Genomic DNA, 20871 nt, shown 5'->3' with positions numbered 1-20871 from the left:
CTCTTGCTTATACATGTAAGCGCTTACATTGTTTTCAGTTCTCAGTTATGTTAACCTATGTCATCATTACCTCACATTTACTCTCCATTCAGCAGACAATACATAAACGCTGCATCTGGTTTTTGTTCTTTTCACTGCCTGAATTTTCAAATGGGGTATTTTCTTTCAGTCCAATGATTTCTTACATTCAGTAAGGGCCATAATTAAAATATTGCAAATTGGCTGTCTTTGTATTCTGTAATGGAGAAAACTTACCCTGGTAATTATTTTTTTTACTTTTTCCTTTTAATTAGGAATAAGTGGCTTAATTTTTAAGAATGTTTGTTCACCCTCTTTGCACAGAGGAGCAGATGTGCCCTTGGAAAGCCACAACTTGAGAAAGAATAAGCATAGGTAAGTGAAATTCGATGAATAATTGATTACTGAAGTAACTATGTAATTATCAGGGAATCTGACGGATAATTTTGACAGTGCAGGGGAAAAAAAAAAAAGAAAGCTGTAGACAAATAAAGCCCTGTTTTTAAAAATCAGAAGCATTTCTCACACCAGACCGCACAATAGCCCCGCAAGAGCAGCTATGAAAGGGGAGCTTGCATTGACATCCGTTTATAATGTGGCTTTCTCCCGCTTAAACATTGCAACATGTATTACAATACCCGAGGTAACGAATCAATTAACCGGGACCCGGCCCCTGCAGCCGTCATCCCCACACCACCCCCCCTTCCCTCCTCTCTCTCCCTCGCCCCCCGGTTCCCCCCAGCCCGTGCCCTCTCCGGAGCCGCCGGCTGCTGCTCGGCTTTGTAGTTTGCCGGCGCCGGAGCAGTAGGACCCGGGGGCCCCGCGCAGCCACCAATAGACGCCGCTACTCGGATCTATTTGTATGCAATGCCTCCCGCTCTGCGCATTAATAGTAATACAGATAACGGGTCTGAAAGAATTCCCTTCTGAAGAAGGATTTGATTTTGTTGTTTTTTTCCAGGGTCCTGATACTGGGGAAGAATCCGGTTTCATTCCCCCCTTTTAGTCAAAAGTCTCCTGAGCAGCTGGTCGTCTTAGGCGCTCTCCCTCTCTCCGTACAGATACATAGAGATATATCCTCGCTCTATGCAAGGAAAGTTGCGAAGGACTGTCTGGACGATGGAACCGCTAGTTTTCTGAGAGCCTTCTCATCTCGGAGGGTAAGTTCCACAACTACCAAAGCAGCGACCGGTGCGAGGGGTCTGGCCGGCAGCTCCCCGCTCCGCCGCGATCGGGATCGGGCAGCGGCTCCGGGCGAGGCAACAGTTTCCCGCAGGCGCCGGGAGAGGTCACGGCGGGAGAAGGGGGACGCGAAAGTAGCTGGTGCGCGGGGGTCGCGGCGGGAGCGGCCCAACAAGTTTCGATGCCGGTACCGGAGGCGTGTTTATTGTCTGTAAAGTTGCCGGGGCTTCCGCGGGACGGCGTGTGTGCGTCCGTCCCCCTCCGCTTTATTACTGCCCTTTGGCTCGGTCGTTATTAACAAAGAAGTTTTGCCGCTGCGCAGCCGGTATCCCCGGCTGTGCCCGCCGGCCCCTGGGGCGGTCTCGGGGTGTCTTTCGGGCTGGCCTGCGGCCGCGGAAGGGGGGAGGGAAGGGGGGTGAATCCGCGCCCCAACTTCTGGCGGGGCGGTCCCCGCAGCCGGGCGGCTGAGGAGAGTGGCGCCGGCTTTGTTTTCGCCGCGCTTGCTTTCACCTTTTCCCTTCCCGCGGGGATGCAGCCGCCGGGGAGCAGCCCTGCCCGGGGGAAGCGCCCTCCTCTCCCCCCGCCGGCGCCCGATCCCCGCCGGGGCGGGCGGGCGGAGACCGAAATTCAGCGGGAGGGGGGGAAATATTGTGCATATGTGTGTGTGTGTGTGTATATATATATAGGTGTATAAATATCTTTAGAAATGGAAGGCGGCAGCACAGGAGCGGGGTTGTGATAGCGCACCCGCCAGGACTTGGATGGGGGGCGGAGGGCGGCGGAGCGGAGCCGTCCCTCTCCGCAAGGGCGCAACCGGCGGGTGTGCGGCCGCCTCCCCGCACAATGGAGGGTCCCCGGCGCGGCGGGGCTGGAGGAGGAGGAGGAGGGAGGCAGGTCTCCAGCTCGGCTGCAGCAGCTGCTGCTGCAATGCTGCAAACGCGCACCGCCCCCGCCCCGCGGGGCAGCGCCCCCGCCGAGGGTGCGCGGCGCTGCGCGCTGCCGCGCGGAGGGACAGCCGGAGCCCCGCGCAACGCTGCCGCCCCCGCGCAGGGCACGGCCCGCCGTGGAGGGCGGCGGGGCGGGGCGGGAGGGTCCTCTAGGCCACCTGGCTAATGCCCCGCGAGTTTTGGCCATGCGGGAGGGGTAGCCACAACCGACTCTTTCCGTGCTGGGCGGGCAGCAGGAGTGCTGCCGCACCTGAGTGTGAAGGTATTTAAAAAAAAAAAAAAAAAAGGAATGCAGAGGGAGAAATGCAAAACACCACTTAATTGCATCCTACTTTTTGCATGTGTATGTTTACCTTTAAAACATGCTCAGGATCTATATCTTTTTTTTTTTGTAAGGTGTCGTAGGTTAATCTTTTTTCTCAGTGTCTACTGGGATGTGTTGTTAGTTAATGATCGAAGATTCAAAAATAGATTTTTTAAGGGTTTAAGATGTTTTTAGTTTTAGTATCACTTGCTCTTATTTCACATTTTAGTTACAAAAAGAAATCTTAAGTTGCTGATTACCCTGAGTACATTGAAGAACTTTAGAGGATTTTTTTTTTTGGGGGGGGAACACGTTTTGTGACATACCTTTTTCACAGATGTGTGGATAGAAGGGACAGTTATCTAATCCTAGACCATAGATATCTCTAATCCTTGTGCTGTGGATACGTGTTAAGGTTCAACTGATAGGCAAGAACTGGCATTTGAGAAGGCTTCTTAATAAACTGAAGTTCATGCTTTTCATTAAAGGAAAAAGAAGCCTTTGTTGGATGCAGTTTGAAGATAAAACAGGTTAAGAATGTCCTGTTATATTACAGAGTAAAAAGACTAATCTCTAAACCTCATGTCTAGCTCTTTTCTATGTGCTTCTTTCCTTTATTCATTTTAAATTTGTCTGCGTGCATGTTTTCTACTTACATTTTACACTGCTCTAAGTTCTGGGGCATTACACTGGCATAAACAGGCTGTAACAGTGTGGCAAGAGACCTAGTTTTTGGTAATTTGATTGCAAATTGTATAGCAATTGTGTCCCAAGCCCCTACAATAACAGACTTCTGCAAGCATTTTTGGTACCATGACTGACACTTGCCCAGAAGCTGCACTGATTCTGTAAGAATCCTCATAAAAACAAAGGATGCCATTGTGGCCATGTGAAACATCTTGATTGTTGTTGATCGACTTTGTAGTCAGTGAGAAGAAATTTCAGTCCTTATATCTTGCTTTCCTTGGTAATACTGAATTCTCAGTATTGAATATTGACCAGTTGAATATTGGAGAAATGAGGAGGACTCAATCAATTTTGCAATGAGGTATCTGCAAGAGTCTTCACCAAGGTGTAAAAAAAAGGTTTATTAGACGTAGTCTTCCAATAGGATTTTAAAGAGAACTAAATTCTTAACAAGAGGGAAGGTTATTTGAGATCTGTTGCTTTCCTTTGAGGTTGTTCCTGTGTTTTCTCTTCTTTTTTTTTCTTTTTTTTTTTTTTTTCCCCACTTTGTGGACTTTTCATATTGTCTTTTGCTGTAACTGGATTTGGACCATAATAACGAACACAATCCACATGAAAAGTATATATACAAAGTACTTCTTCAAGTAACTTTTCAAGACATATGTGCCACATCTTAACTTCAGCCTCAGCAATAGGGGGATGTGTGTTAGTCACAGGAGGCTTAGATATTTTATTTTTTTGAGGAAACCATGGGAAATCTCAATGTAATGAGCAAATGCAATATATTTTCCTTTCCTGTGTAAAGTATTAAATAGAACCGAGTGTGGAGAAGCCTCTTCTTCCATCTGGGTTTCCCTGACTTGTTTGTTGTGGCATATGGCTAGGTATAAATTTAGCAAACTTATTTGGTTCAACAGGTAAATGTGTAATAATTAAAGAAGAAAGTGTGAGGAAGGGAGGGTTTTATGTTTTCTTGACCATTTATGTGAGAGAAATTCCATGGGCTGTGATCCTCCTGGGGTGGAATCAGCAAAGGAGTCCTTAGGCCAAAATATGAAAATGATTGGGAAACTGTATGAATTTATTTGCTCAAATTTTTACACTTGCCCTTTTAAGTGTGTTCTGTGTCCTCAGAAACATTTAGCAATCTCTTGTTGCTTTGCTTAGAGCCAGGCCTGGACTCCCAGGTAGCAGGTGACAGAAGTTATATGCGTAATGTGTTAGTCCAGCGGGGGCTACAAATCTGTGCTTGAAAAAGAGGTGAAAAAATTAAATAAAGTGGGCTTAAATTTTAATTTTTCCACTAGTATATCTTCTCCAGATAGCCCCTTCTGTGACTTTAAATGTTAATTATCATACTTTTTAATATATATAGTGTATATCCTTGTACTAGTATGTTTCTGTATGTCCTTGTTACTTTCCCAGCTACATCTTTGTTAACATACAAGATCAGGAACTTTAAGTGCTTTGATCTCTTCTGTTGAAGAAAATACTAGAATAATTGCAGATCAAGACTAAAGTTTTTTGGTAACATTATTTGTGACCACTTTATTTTTACATGTATTAGTCAAGCACTATGGAATTACAGGTTCTGCACTTGGTTCTAGGTTCAGAAGCATCTTGTGGTCTGATATTTTTTCCATCTATTTCTGTGCTCCATAATACTGTAACTCAACTAATTTGAGTGGATTTGCACACCTATTTGCCTATATTATAGGGAAAATGGCCTCTTCAAGAAAAGCTTACACAACTTCAAAATTCTTTGCTCATCAAAGTGATACATCACACAATACAAATGGGGAGAAACATTCTATAATGTAACCCTTGAAAGAGTTGTAAGGCAAGTATACACACCTTGAGCATGTAAGTTAAACATGCAGTAGCACCGTAAGGTTTCTGAAGACTCAAGTAGTCCTTACTCAGCACACAGGGAGGGCATAATGAAATATTTCCTCCAATCTACAAGAAACTTAACAGATATCCCATGTTTCACCTGTAATATTCTATCTGTCTAAACTGCTCAGTCCATAAATCTTTCATTTCCTACCCATCCTCAAATCATCAGTCCCATCAGTTATCTCTCACCACCACCAATTTATAGTCTGCCAAACACATCAATCCTTTCCCTCAATTAACTCCCTCTGTCCTCTGAACTTCTCCGCTCATTAATCTGTCCTTGTCCATCTTGAGGTCCTACTGTGTATCAGCCTCCTGTCCTTTCTGGTCACCTCTGTGTAACTTCCATAAGGGTGTGTTTGTCTCCAGTCCTGTATCATCTGTCTTTCCTTAGCCATTTCCAGGTCTGTGCTCCAGGTCTGCTACGTCATGAGAGTTTCTCACGTTTTCATATGGTAAATTTGTTTCCCCAGGCATCCTTTGGCTTTCTCTTCTGTTAGTACAGTGTTTATCCTCTTTCCCTACTCAACCCACCTACTGCTCCTCAGGGTCCATGTAAGTTAATCCTCACACTAACAAAATGAGTGTGGCAGGAGAGAAAAAATGAGTTGTCAGGGAACAGCAGTGTGACTTGGTAGCCTACTGGTAGTCCCCGACCTAGGAGAGATATTGCTAACTCTGGTCTGACTTCGCTATAATACGGCTGGCTTCAGACTAATACTGTGTGGTTATAGTGTTCAAAATTCATCTAAGGAGTAGCATCCAGAGTCCAGAAAGTCTTATCTTCAGACAAGTGCTCAAGTTCCTAGGTCACGGACTTTTCTTACATGCTATTTTGGCCCCAAATGTCATCCCTTTCTCCTTGCAGCCTGACCCAATAGGGATGGCAGATGTCACTTGCCTGTATTCCTTGAAGACCTTCAACTATAACATAGAACATCTTAAGTTGGGGCTGAGGAGGTAACTCTACTGGGAAGACCAGAGCTATGAGACCTGAATTTTGGGCAGGAGTGTAGCTGGAATTGAGGTATCTTACTTCCAAATGAAGTAATTCCTGAACAATATAGTATTCCTTCTTTTTGTCCTCAGTTTTTTTGAAGTACAGTAGCTGCCATGGTTTGTATTGTAATTCATGCTGCCTGGATCTTCACCTCGCTCGAAGCATAGGGTTTCCTTCCAACCAAGGAGTGCCACTGAGTTTGAAAGACCTTCCATCTTGTTTCTATATTGCTGTGGGGTTAATCCAACTTCCCTAGTTCGGGAAGTTCTGCATCATCCCCATGTCTCCAGAGAAATTTTCAGGCTGAAGAAACACCTTAAGTAGCAGTTAGAATTTGGCTTTTTCTATATCACTTTCATCAATTTAGGGGAAATAATTCTGAGCAAATTCTGTTGCATGCTCTGGATTTCCCTCTTGGAGCCCCAGCCTGGGAGAAGAAACAGTTGCATGGGGGGCACGAAGAGCGAACTCAAGCGTGTATCTCTGTTACTCCCCGGAACAATAAATCTGTTCCACTCCTAAAAATAGCACAGGGAAGAATTCAACTCATCTGGCAAACTAGGATTCAGTTGCCAACAATGGCAACTTTTCGCACTAGCAAGTTTGCTATAGTGGTGAATATATATTAAAAAAGAACCATATTTGAATATGTAATCTAATATATCACACTTTAATGCTTCTAGTATTTTCTGTGCGTGTTTGACCTCAGACATGATAGTCAATTAAATACTCATTTTATTTTATTGTTCTTCTAGCTTTTTTTTTTCCTTCTAAAAGGCAACTGTAGAAAGGTAATGGAAAAAAACTTTATTAACGCAAGATGTTGGCGGTGAACATGCATGCGCTAAGTTGCTGGAAATCGCATTTAGTGTCCAGCAGTACATTGTAGAAAAAAACAAGGCTTGAGGAATTTCATTACAGTCTTCATTAAGACTTCCACGCTCATAATAATTTCATATCAGAAACCATGAAAACACTAAACATGAAAGGTAAAGTGATCATCCAAAACAATATACACCTAAGAACAGATCGCTTAACCTTCAGGAGGAGTTCCACTGCATATGGTGCTACCCTTGGCAAATATGGAAAGGTAAAATAATGGCAGCAGTGTTTGCAACTTGCCCTTGTTCCAGGAACACAAAGACTTCAGAGTAGGATTTTACAAAGAACAGCTGGACAAAAGAGTTGTAAACTCATTTTAATTACTTACAAGACTTTCCAAATTTACTATACTCTTTCTAACTGCAAGTGCTGCCACACCCAGCATAATAACTGAAAGTCAAATGTTTTTCTTTCACTCTTATTTATCGCCAGTAGTAGTTGTGACTCGGATATATTATTCTGCAAGTTTATGCCTCTAATCCACTCCAGTTGTGTCAAGAATTTTAATAATGATAAATGCATTTAGGGAAATGACTTGACTCTTTGAGCTCATGTTTGAGTTTTCACAGCTGACGATTGGGAAAAAAAAAAAAATAATCCTTTCTGTGTTAAAAATCAAACAGGAAAATTAAACAAATTGTTTGCAGGCAGATAGGACTAAAGACAATTCTAACTGAAATATTTGAATAAAATAAAGCCGACTTCAGTCCCCACATAAGCCCCCCGGTGCAGCTAAGTATTTTTGGCTAATAGCACTTCTGAACGTTCTTAAAATTAAGAAGCTGTTATTGAAAATATTGCTCTTTCTTATATCATGGTATTGTAATCAAGTTTGACTGCCTATGGCATTGAAATGAAGCACTGAAAGAACTGTTTCCAATAATTTCTTTTAGATTGGGTGTGCTGTATATGGATGGAATCAAGGCACACTTTTGAACTATCTATCTACTGTTATGAAAATATAGGAACGCTTCCTCTGAGTGAAATAGGAGTGGAATGAGAGAATGGCAAGTATGGCAGGGGGAATTACAGGGTCCAAATATGCTTCGTCTTGCATGGAGATTTGACACTGCAAGTTAATTTTATCTTTGTTCGCTGAAACATATTTTGGAGTAACCCACAGGCTCTGTGCATTAGTAAATCTCATTACAAATTTCCTAGCTCCTGAACAATGTGTAGAATAAGTGGTATTTCTTTACCTTGAAGCATTATCTCAGTTGAAAAAGTTCAAAAAAATACTTTAATCAAATGAACAGAGCTCTATCCATAGCATTTTAACTTTGAGAAATACAAAACTTTCAATCTTGAAATGTATGTGTAAGGTCTTAGGTACAAAGTTTAGCTCTGGGACATGTTTTGAGATAGTGGGGTTTTTCATCTTAAAATTTCTGGTAACAAATACTAAAATGTACTAAGCATAAATGGCTGAGAGAAGGGCAGGCATTTTCATGCCTTGCCATACTTAAACAACATCTACGTTCAGCCTTACTTGATTGGAGGGTGTTATTGTGTTTCTACCAGTAGCTTATGTAATTAAAATATTTTTGCTTTTGTTTGCATGTATATTGTCAATGTGTGACTTCATTATTTTGCTTTTTAATTTCTCACATTATGTCCATAATATGAGCAACCATCCTGATTGTGAACTTTTTCCAATAAGTAATAATTCTCCCAAAATCTCTGGTAGGAGAATTTTGAAGTAGGTGGTCTGAATGATTTTCTCTGGGGGCCATAACTCCTCTCTCAATATTATTCCTTAACGTCATGTGTGAGAGAGACGATTTGCAACTACGCAACTTTCCATTCACATTGGCAACATAGTTCACAACTGTATTTCTGTAGAGATTTTATTTTAAATGTTGTTAATTTAAATACTGCAACCTGTTTTTCAGGAATGGTTATCTCAAATCTGCTAGACTAGATTTCTACTGACATTACAGTAAATCTCTTGTTTATTACCTGAGCTCACCGATATATATTTGTATGGGGAAAGTGCCTAATTTGCCCGTAGGCTCAAAGCAGCTCCCTGATTTTTCCCTGGTAGAAAATCTTAGCAGCCCCTCCTTGGTTATTGTAGGACAAGTCATAATTGGTATGCATTTGTTTCATGCAATAAATAGCTTTAAGTGCAAATACACTAAGTCTTTTGTACCTATTCCCATTGATTTCATGGCAATGAAATTATTTCACTTTATGCAACTCGCAGCAGTAAGCAGCACTTTAAAAGATGAAACAGGTGAAACTGATCTTGTTCTATGTCAAGGTATGCAGAACACTGTAAAGCAAAATACATCTATTTTAGTGTGATGCTTTTTGCAAGGTTCATAATCTACTGTTGCTAAAGTACCCTATATGGCCAGCATCACCCGACTCTGACTAATGAGACCTCAAGTTCTGTGCTAATCAGCAGAGATCAAAAGAGGCAGTGGCCTTAACCTTGCATTGATCCAGAGAGAGCCCAGCCATAGGTAGATGATATTATTCAGAATGTTGTTTTCCTGATAACAGGATCCAATTGTGAATCCTGCAGCTTTTCTGCTTATTTGCTTATTATTATCACAGATCAAGCCATTCAGAAAGAGAATTGGTATGCTTTATGAATAATGGAATAATCCAAATTTATTCTCATTGACCTCTATATGACTCTACACTGCATTTCTAATCTCAGACTGCACGCGTCTTCTTATGCTGGTGTTAGGAATAACCTATAATAATGGCAACCACTAAACATTTCTTGCAGTTTGGTGCAAGACAGTACTGCCCTGTTCTGCTAAGATGATCATAGATGACTGTAAAACTCTTTCTGGTCTTATTTTAACTCTATTATAACACGTTGCTTGGGAGAATTGTTCAAACCCTCACACATCTCTGGGAAGGCAGGAACATTTCAGCTGACCTCAGTTACTCAGATGTTCATTGATTCTTGGCTGATCTACAGTAATGAGAAGCATGAAAGCCTAAATATTTAGAAAACACTATGTAATATAAAATCATGTAGCATGTTTCCTGCTGGTGCTACTACAGGCATATTGACCCTACTCTCTGCATCCCATCAAGTTCAAGGCTTTTGTCTTCATATCTAGGGAACTTAATGGCTTTGGCCCAGGAGAATTAAAAATTTTTCAAGCTCTTTATATAATGTTTCCATCTTTCTGGCCTGTTGGAATGTGCTACAGTAAAAATTAACGTGCAACCTCTGTAAGAGACAAGACTTTCTAAGGGTATATGCTAAAGCACTATGAAACCGATTGCCTAAGAGTTAAGAACCAACATTAAACTGCACCTTCCTCTCCAAATACAGCACTCCTCTTTGTTGGAGTCTTGTCTAGTTTGATTAGACAATAGAGAGGGGATTTGTTGGTTTTAAGACTGTCTCTCAGTCATCACAGAGAAGATTCAAATGTGATAGCTGCAAGTAAAACCCATCCAGAAGGCTGTAACTTGCCACTACTCTCAGCATAGTATAGAAGTCACTTGTGTGGATGCCATCACATGGTACCCTGAAGGGGAGATCATACATCAGTCTGTACAGTGTTTCAGAGGGTGAGGAGAAGAGGAATGCATGCTAGGTTCTAGCTCTTCCATAAACATCCTCCTTTTCTGGTACGGCTATTCTCTGGCAGGTGAGATGGATAGGTTGGACTAAAGCCACCTCTCCCTGTAGCCTTGCTTGTCTGCGTAAGATACAGCTCTTCTAATGAGCCCATTGCCTTTGTGCGACACCAACTTGACTTGTCCCAACCAAAGTCACTAAAAATAGTTTCAGTAGTGAATGACCTTAATCTTTTCATTTCAGGGAGTTGCCATACAGTTATATGCAGGTGCACATATAGAAACTCTGACATGGGGGCTTTCTAGTTCTTGAGTTTTCTGAGGGAAAAATTGAACTTTTGCAGTCTCTAGTTCTGTTCTATCTCAAGTATATTTCAGGGAAAAATACTGGAATTAGAAATATTAATATCTTCATACTTTACAAGGTATTAATAATCTATAAATTCTTAAATGTACCTGTTTTCAGATGACGATAGTATCTTTTTACCATATCTTAGCAATAAGAAGCGATAAGACAGAAAGCACGAGAAAAAACATCCACGTGAAACCCTTTACAAGAGAGGAAATAAGCTACAAATTCCTGCTCTGTTCCAGGTAGTTTTATCCCAGTGTCAAAGGAAAACATGATCTAGAAATCTAGATATAATATGTAAGACACAATTTGTAACTAAAAACGCATCCCATTTTCAGGAAAAACAGAAACAACACCAGAAAATCAAACATACCTCAGGTGAGATTCTTCCTTTCTCTTTTTTGACTTTTTTGTTGTTGTTGTTATAAAACTTTTTTGCATAAATGGACCTTCATGTTCCAGTTTTATCCTTTCAGCTCTTTGTGACAACAGACCGTCCTTCACATACAAATTAGGCTGTTATTGTAGGTGGCACTGGAACACTAGTTGGAAATTCAGTTCCTGAGCCTGCTCCTCCCTCTAGTGGAACAGATACTCTTCTCATGAGTAATTCTGGAAAAAAGTAGTGGAAATATGTAAGCTTGGCGATGTAAGTTTCTTCCTATCCATAACTTCTTTAAATGGCTCAGAAAACTGAATGAATAAGGACTGCTTCTGTAGGCAGCTAAAACAACTGAAATGCTGCTCCATCTGGACCACCTGCTGGCTACAGCCATTGCTGGAGAACAAGGACTAAGGTGCCTGTTTTGCCCTGCTTTGCTTTTGAGACTCCTTTGTGCTAGGGAATATTCTGGCTGTGTGACGGCTAATGCTGTGTCTGTAGCAGAGATGTGGCATCCTTCTCCGAGACTCTGCTTCAAATAGTAGTATTTTTTTAATTGGTTTGTACTAATCATCTAAGGTTAAATGACTGTAGTTGAGAAGTGAAATGCCCATACTAATTGTCTTCAGTGTGTTCTGTTCCAGATTAAAAAAAAAAAAAAAGAAAGAGAACACGCAAATAAAAACTTTGTGCTATTAAAGTGAAGCTAGTGAAGGACTCTTAAGGAGAAAATGCTGTGTAATTAAAAAAATAGCCCAGGAAATGCAATATCAAATATTACATAATCCATCTTTCTGTTAATGTCATTTTTGTTCAAACATAGCATTTCTGTTTGTATAGCAATAGGCTACTGAAAAAGAATAGAGGAGGTTTGCTATGAGAATGGAGATTATACACCTGTTTAGAGTTCATGTATAAAATGTAACATGCATTTAAATAGGAAAAAAAAAAGCTGGATGTACTCTTGCATTATTACCTGCCAGCAATTTTCAACGGTTTCCATGAAAAATGTTTGAATAATACATAAACAATTTGAAAAGGTAAATCTGAAGGCCTATTGCTTGCCTGGCTCAATAACATCTGGTGAACACTCATTTGTGACACTGAAGTCCACTCTCACCACCCTCATTACTAGTATTAGTCCGTAGCTTTCCTTAGATGGTTAGAAGACTAAAGGTTATCAAAGCATTAAAGGCTCAGAAATGTCTACGTATGTTAGTGCAGCTCAATGACACACTGTATTTTACTAATACCATATGGTTTTGAAATGTGTTAGTGCCTTTCTCAGCTAGTTCCGTATCAAGTTACAATTTCATACTACCTTACATAGAAGTAACACAGTAAATAAACATTATCTTCATGGTTTCAACTTTTAACTAAAGAACCTAATTTTGTTTTCTCCAGGTCAATAGGAATATATTCACTAGAGAAAGATCATCAAGGAATGCCAATGATCTCGATTCTCTAGATCAGTAGAAACAGTACAAATAGGAACAAAATGTTTAATTTTTCCTGAATTATGGCCATGTCTTTAAAGTCTATTGTGAGCATTTGAATAAAAAAGTGTTAAGGCATGAATGCACTAAGAAAGATAGGATAATAAATAGGAAAGATATTGTACAGTACTTTGTAAATTTTTTTTTTAAGTATATTTTTCTTTAAGTGGTATATGATTTATGGACTATGCCTGTGTGAGTTGTACCTCCCACCAGTAGCTTCTCCACATAGAGAAAGAACAGCTTATTGCATCTGTCAGCTAATGAAATGACTCCCGCAGTTCAAGTAGTTGCAGCTTTGGGCTGAAAACTGTGGTTCTGACACTTTTGGCAACATATACCAGTGTCCTGTGGCAGAGGGTTTTTGTTTCATCATGATGTACAACTACCGCAGTGAGCAAAGAACCATGAAGACCTGAATATCAGAAATCATTTTATCGTTAATCTGCTGTTAATTTTATTTTATTTTTTTTTTTTTTTTGCTGAGAAGCAGAAAATCTGCCAAACCTTGTGCAGAACATAATCTTAGAGGTCAATGCAGTTTCAGTATGTATGATTACTTTCTTAAAATGCCAAGCTTAAAAAAAAATAATAAGTGGGAGCTGAGATTGCCTTTGCAGAGGGTAATCACACATCCATGTTGGAGCCACACTTTGGCTGCCTGGGCACAGGAGGAAATACCTTCCATGTGATATTAATACTTTTATTTGTAAGGCCTTTGGGTCAAGAATTGTGTCATCCTGAAGCTATGCTGCACCTAGATTTTTTTAAAAATTAGCAAGTCCAAATATCATGCAAATGAATGGATTAAGTAATTGGAAATAGTCTGATTCATTACTGCGCTGTTTATGGCTGTGCATGTAACCCAAAAAGAGATGACTGCAATGCTAGCATTTATACCTTATTTCTCTGAGTGTAAATGCACCTACAGACCTTTTATTACAGTCTAACTGGAGGGCCGGCGAATAATCTCAGCATGGTTGAGCAGCAAATGTTGAAGGATAATTGGATCTGCAGGCTAAGATAGTATGAACGTGGAAGGTCTGGTAGGGAAGATTGATAGGCAGTTCTTTTACATTGTGTTCAAAATCTACCTTTTGTTTGTAATTTTATATGGAAGATAACTTATCTTTAAAAGTTTAAAATTACAAGTTTTGATTCAAGTGAAAGATTGCGGTTAATGTTCCCTAAATAATGTCTTTGTAGTCGTAAACTGGTAAACAGAACATGCTGAAGAGTCCATTCAGTAAAGCTTATGAGCCTTTAATTAAATTGTGATGCCATTTATATAATGCTTTAAAAGTGAATCTTTGACTGTAAACTTTAAACATTAGGTTGAGGATATTAAAGTATTATATGTTCTACAAAAACAGCATGTTTGCTAATAGCTGTTTGGTTTTGTGTTTTATTTGTTGTTTGTTTTTTTTTTTTCCTTCCAAGTAAGATTTCAATGCATTATTGTCTATTCAAAGACTCAAAATATAGAGCAAAAGTACTTTGGATACATTCTGGCTGCCTTCATCTCTTCACAAAGCTGCTAGTGGATATTTTTTTTAGTAAGGGTGGCTTGGACAGGTTCTGCTGCAGTAAGCCTTTAATAATATTATTATCCCTTAGTCCCTTGTCTGTCCGTTCTGACTCCTTTTGATAAGAAATCTGTTCTTTCATTGTTGTTTATCTTAGGACACTTAACAGCTCAGGGTAGGATACATTTTGTTTGCTTCTTTGCAAAGTTATTTTATTGAATACATATTTGATAAAGCCATAGTATTTAAGATAAAACTTGCCTGAGAAGAGGGTCGTTCAAGACAAATGACTCTCAGCCACGCTGTTACTCACGCTAGGTTTCACAATGGTGTTGGCCAACATACATGGGGTCAAGTACCTGTAATTGGAATAATTTGACACTGTCCTCACATGCTTCAAACAGGTAAAGAAGACAAGCTTGATCAATTACAATGACAATCATTCTCTGTTTATAGGTAATCTTGGAATCTTCTATCCAACTATTCAGTTAAATTTGCTAGAGAAATTGAGGTCTCAAAGATATCTAAGTTCCTACAAGTAGCAGAGAAGAGAGAGACCAAAATTAATATCTGCACTACCACAGTATTTATCTACTCTGAATGATTGATCAGTGTGTACTTCTTGGCTGGCTAATGAAAAGTGGGCTGCTCCAGGTCAGTCCCACATCCTGTCCTAGTTTGTTCCTCTGAGTCACTTTGGCATGTGCTGCTGGGAAATTGTAAATATGGAGTTCACCTCATGACTGGTTTCCACTGTGCCTGGAAGGAAGGGGAATGAAATGTAAATGGGATTATTGTAAGAGAACTGGAGAATGAGTTTAGGACCTGAATCTGTAGGAAAGGAGGCTTCACAGCTCAAGTTGTACATTGCAGTCATCCACAGGGTCCGCGTATTACGTTCTCCAGAAGAAGCTGAGCTGCGCAATTTTCAAAGGAGAGGGAAGGAAGGTGGGGGTGTGGAGGGGATGGAAGAAATAAAATAGGGTGTAGTCAGTATCAATAGTAGTTCTGGAAAATGTGAGAACATTCCCTAGATTTACTGTCATGAAACAAATCCATAATTTAGCTCTTGCTCTGTCCCTCACAAATGCAGCGACTAAACTCCTCTATTCCAATAAAAGAAGTTATATGAAATAATTTGACTTCCGAAGTTGATCAACTATGTGGGACTGAATAAAATGTGAAGTATTTATCCTTTATCACTGCAAGAAAGGAGACTTAGAATGTCTTTAGCTGTTATCATTCATTATTAGTATCTTAAATGAGTAGTGCAAAATGCATAAAGGTGATTTTTCACTTTAATAGACAAATTTAATAGCTGGATCTGGATCCTATTTTGTAACCGCAAAATAATGGCAGAAACTTTGAGCAGTCTAATGTAGAATATTACATTTCCTTTGCCTTCCACGGGGCCTTTTCTTTTACTAGTGTTTTAAAAAAAATAATAAAAAATTGGTAAAGTTTGTCATGGAAGTATACACTTCCACTTCTATAATTATGGTTCCTACATTTAAATTCTAACTATCTTATGACTGAAGATTTCAGTATTTTTCCTTTCAGGCTACAAACTGAGAGGCTCAAACTACTTCAAACTATTGAAAATGCTAATTGTGAATAAGATTTAGAGACTATGAGAGCACGGAAGTGAGCTTCAGCCTAACTTTTTGGTTTAACTCCTGTAGCAGCAGTTTAATGCTGTAGCAGCATTCCTGTAGCAGCTATTCAGTCCTTGGATTCTGTCTCACACATTACATAGTAATTGGCACCCAGGACTTTCTCCTTTCTGGGAATTGAATTAACCTTTGGCTGGAGAGCTCCTGTTGAAAAATGTATAATCCATAATTCCATATTGTGGTACAGCATTGTCATAGAAAAGGACCTAAGTGAGTTTGATAGCATTGCTCAGTGTTTCACAAATCGTCACTGCCACATTAGTAATCGAGAGGTAATTCAAAAGGCCTGCATTAAACTTACTTGAATTCACAGAAAATTGGCTTTCCAGTCAGATGTAAATTACTATTTTGCTTTCAGGCTTGTCAAGCAACAGCACCACCATTAGCAAACCCTCACTATATGTTCTTCTAACACTCACCTATATACTACTGACCTTTGGTAGAAGTAACATCTGCATGGTTATGGTATCTTTAGTCTAACAAAAAATATAATAGTTGGTTTGTTTATTTATTTATTTATTCCTAAGAATCAAAAGTAATTAGACTACATTAGAAAATAATCATGTAGACCTGATATTTTAGAATCGAATTCAGCAAGAGTCTGGAGACGAATATATGTACCTAGAAATTGTAACTGGATGGTTCAGTTCACTTACAAGCAAAGTGCATGTCAGTGTGGGGAAAATCTGCCAGGTGTGGACAACCGCCTAATAAGCATTCTGACCAGTAATCAGTATCTGGAAGGGGTTTTTTTGTTTTGGTTTGGTGGTTTTTTGTTGGGGTTTTTTTGGGTTTTTTTTTTTTTGGTATAGCATCTTTCATGTCTTGCCCACACCTCTGCAGAACCAGGCAAAACAATGTTACAAAGTCAGCTTGCCAGCATCACACCTGATACAAATCTGTAGGACTAGATGGTTTTAATGAAACTGAGCCAAAGGGCAACAGTTGCAGATCCACTTTGTCTGCAGGTTGAATTTAGCACTATTTAGCACTGAAAAGAACAGTATCAGCTTTTTACGTGCTTCTTAGGCAATTAATTTGAAATGTTTACCTTTGGGAATGAAAAATTTTAAAAGCTAGTATACCATAAAAAAAAAAAAGACTGCAAATTTATAATTATTAAAATATATAATTGATTTCAGTGTGACAAAATGATTAGCACTATTTGTAGTAGCAAACAGATATATTTTCTAACTTCTCAGTTGAAAGAAGTCACTCCCATTATATGCAAGTTAACAGCTGCTAATCAGAATACTGGGGTTTACACAAGGGCTGTTGAAAGACATCATAGTTATTATAATTATTGCCAAAAGAATAGAAAATAAATAAATAATCCCATTATCTGTATTGACAGAAATTAAAAATCTTAGACTAAATTATTCCTGTTTTCCAAGTTTAAAATGAATAAGTGTGGCAGTCGATTACTTCTTTTGCATTCCCTCTGTTGTACCACCAGCTTTATTGATTGGTTTCAATTAATGTATGCCAACAAGTAAATTAACGTAGCACCTGAGGCATAATTCTCTGGTGGCTCACGTACACTGACTCCTTACCATTCTTGCTGTTTTAACTCCTACTGAGCACATTGCTGGGAGCTACAATATTTTTCAGTCTGGACACGGACATTACCCGTGGCTCTAATGACAGGTCATTTACAGCAAACCCATGTTTCACTGCAGAGATGTCTCTTTAAGTGACATCTTATCAATGGCAATTCAATTAGTCACCCTTAAGACTTTGAGATATATCTCACACCGTGTCACACAACACTAGCTGTTTTGCATTTTAAGTGTTAGCTTTTGCCATTGTTTTACTTCTTTGGTAAACATAAAGAATGCAATTTCAGTACAATTCTTTATTCAGAACTCCATGGAAAAAATTTTCCACATTGAAACCGACTGCCTTCATTTCCAACAATGCTGTCAGCTGAAAAGACTTGTGTACTTGTACTGTAGACAGGAGCTTTTCAAAGCTGATGCTCACCCTATCACCATATCCCACATGTCATTAATTTCTGTAAACATCAGAAGATTCTGAGCATCTGAAATCAGAGATCAGAGCATCTAAGTGTCTAAAATATTCAGCTACTGCAATATAAATAGGATACATATATGAATACTACTGTGGTGGACGCAATCTATAAATATAGACAGAAATACCATGGTTTTTTTAAAGTAGCAGAGAACTTAAAGCCAGGTCCTGATTTTTCTGGGTTACTTACACAATGAAGACATCCCAACAAGACATGGTCTTACTCTGCGTCAGCCAACTGAACTCCTTCGGGATAAACGGCACTGCTTTCTATAAAAAGTGCTTACCTGCTGCAGTCTTTGGGAAGAAGGGATTTCCTGGAGTATGTACTATATCTCAGTGCAATTGCATTGTTCTTCAGTGTACAGTCCTGTATGTGCTGAACATCACAGTTGAGTATGCATAAATTTCAAGCAAAGGAGATGGCAATCAAACCTAAGCATGTGTTCACAAGGTGGGCTATCTAAAGCCCTGAGCAACATTGCACACTTACAAATATAATACTTATACATCAGTAAGTGATACAGATGCATATAGGAAAATGTTTTTTTGGGAAATGAGCAATAAACCTGAGTTTAAAAATGAATGAATGAATGAATAAATAAATAAATGTCTGATGGTTGTAATTCAACATAGGGTCTTCTAAACTAACATAGAAATCTTGGATACCAAGCATTTAATATCCCTAAATTCTGTTTTATAACTTTTCTGTAGTGAGTGCAAATGACTAAATACTCAAGTCCTTTCCCCCCCCCAACCTTATACATAAAAAATTATGTTTCTCAGTCTTTTCAGCATTCTAAAATGTTTTGTGTGTCTGTACTTTCTTATTTCTAAACCAGTATTTTCACATGTTCATCTTTGAGTTTGTTCTTGTAGCATCAAAGAATCATGATTTAAAGCTAGTTCTGCCCTTGTTGCTGAGAAGTAAACTGCATTTGTTATTTACATGGAGAAAGTATCGTCAGGGCAAATCAACTGGTGTATTTGGTAAGACTGTAAGATGAATGTGCACAGATAGTTTCCCTGATAATCTATGTGGTATTGCAGAACACCAGCTTGTTTGAGGTGCAACATTTATTTCACAAGTACGTGCAACATCTAATCCAGTATTCAGAATTGCATGCTAATGAACAATTTTAACTAGTTTCAAATAATTGAATCACTATTCTGAGACCAAATTTTAATGGAGGAAAAAATTGTATGATAAGGCTCATTAAGAGATTTTAAAAAGTAATTAGATTGAGGTTTAAAAAAAAAATAGTGGGCAAATTAATCCTGATAGAGTTATGCTGGCTTGTAGTAAACAAAGAAAATGAACTCATGAAGAAAACAGATAAATGATATCCACCAGTTTGTGCTAGGAACGCTTTTTTTGTTTGTGATAGTAATACATATATGTTAATGTGCGTATGCGCATGGGCTGGCATATGCATACAAATTTTCAGGGTACGTCTTTGTTAGTGTGTTAGTTTGAATCACGAGTATGCTTTTGAAGTGCATATATTTCTTTCTTTCTTTCTTTCTTTCTGATTATGCTTTGGTTCATGTCATGTGGAGCTTTTGCAATGCCTCAACTTGATTCCTTTCAGATGAAACTGGGACTCAGGTTTTGGAAGATTTAGCACACCCCAGGAGTGTAACTAATGCACTCCAGCTGCAAATGGGCATTCAGTCCATCAGGCCAGACTAGAGCTAATCTGAAATAAAAGGCCTTGAAAGGTGTATATTATGGACACGTGTTGTCAGCATCAACTGTTTCTCTCTACAGGCTTGCCACTATCCATCCATAAACAATCTTCTAACCTAGACATAGTCTCTGACTTCTTGTATGTTAATAATATTTTTTTAATTTTTTATTTAATGATTCTCTGTAAAGGATAAGACGCTATTCCTGCACAACTGTAGCAGGTACTTCTATAGTACATCACAAACGAAGTATGTACATTTATTCAGTGAGATAGCTGGTAATGACATCTTCATTACTGTATAGTATTAGTATGTTGCAAAACCTTCAGCATCTGAATCCCTCAGCAGAAGCTTAAAACTGTGGCCTGAGTCATCTCTTGCTGCTGTCATAGACTTTTAAAAGCTTATCCTGAGGTTTGTATAGGTTATTACTCAAGTTACCATACAGCTTGACTAAGTTAGTTGGACACTGTTGAAGTATGTATGAGATAACAACCCTAAAACTCACTCATACTAAACTCGAGCCCTTGCTCCAAAGTGCAAATTCCAATATGAAGAATATTTCCTATCATTACAATAAGAAATGTTACAGATTTAAAGTTAGTGATGAGTATGAGTTACTGTCTGTAGCAACTGCTTTGCAGAGCCTTTCTGAGGGGTGGCAGGGCTTTTACATTTGCGTCTGCACAAGTTTTAAAACCCAAACATACTTCCTTCATATCTCTCTAAAGCAGTTGTTTCTGTTACTACGCTGCTCAACAATGCTTTGCTTTTATGCATTTGATTAAAACTGAATCACTGGGGAATATTAGCCCACATGACAAAATCATCACGTAATTTGGCAGAAGCATAGCACAGTTGACAGAGCCTGCTTAGGGAGAGCCCCAGGACAGAGCCAGCAGAGGGAATAAATTCACCTTTGACCAGAAGCAAAAGCGATGCCTTTTGGATTGAGAATTAAAGACTTGCTGTAAAATGTTCCATCTGCTCCAACACCAAACATTCGAATGCTTGCCACAAGAGCATTGAAATCTGAGCTTTTCAGAAATGTATAATAAATTATACTGTTCCTTATATGCTTAAAATGAAATTATTCAGCTACTCCCATATTCTGAAAAACCCGATTGCGTGCTTAACTTGATCTATGTAAGGGTAACTTAGTGGACTTCATCAGTAGGAAAAATGATTTCTTATGACTTTGTCTGATTCTCTTATGAAAGTTGTAGGAGCACGTAATTCTCTAGTCTTGAACGG

General features: G+C 39.1%; 1 protein-coding gene across 1 annotated transcript in view; it reads left to right on the top strand.

Moving 5' to 3' along the window:
* The first annotated feature begins 1135 nt into the window (after positions 1-1135).
* Positions 1136-20871, top strand: part of ROBO1 (roundabout guidance receptor 1) — a 740348-nt gene continuing 720612 nt past the window's right edge. The window contains exon 1 of the mRNA XM_054202528.1: positions 1136-1178. The gene's annotated coding sequence lies outside the window, so the exon portion shown is untranslated. The remainder of the gene's footprint in view (positions 1179-20871) is intronic.

The sequence above is a fragment of the Rissa tridactyla genome, chromosome 1 (genome assembly GCF_028500815.1).
Source record: "Rissa tridactyla isolate bRisTri1 chromosome 1, bRisTri1.patW.cur.20221130, whole genome shotgun sequence".
Lineage (NCBI taxonomy): Eukaryota > Metazoa > Chordata > Aves > Charadriiformes > Laridae > Rissa > Rissa tridactyla.
The sequence above is the reverse complement of the archived record's forward strand: the minus strand, read 5'-3'. Positions and strand labels throughout refer to the sequence as shown.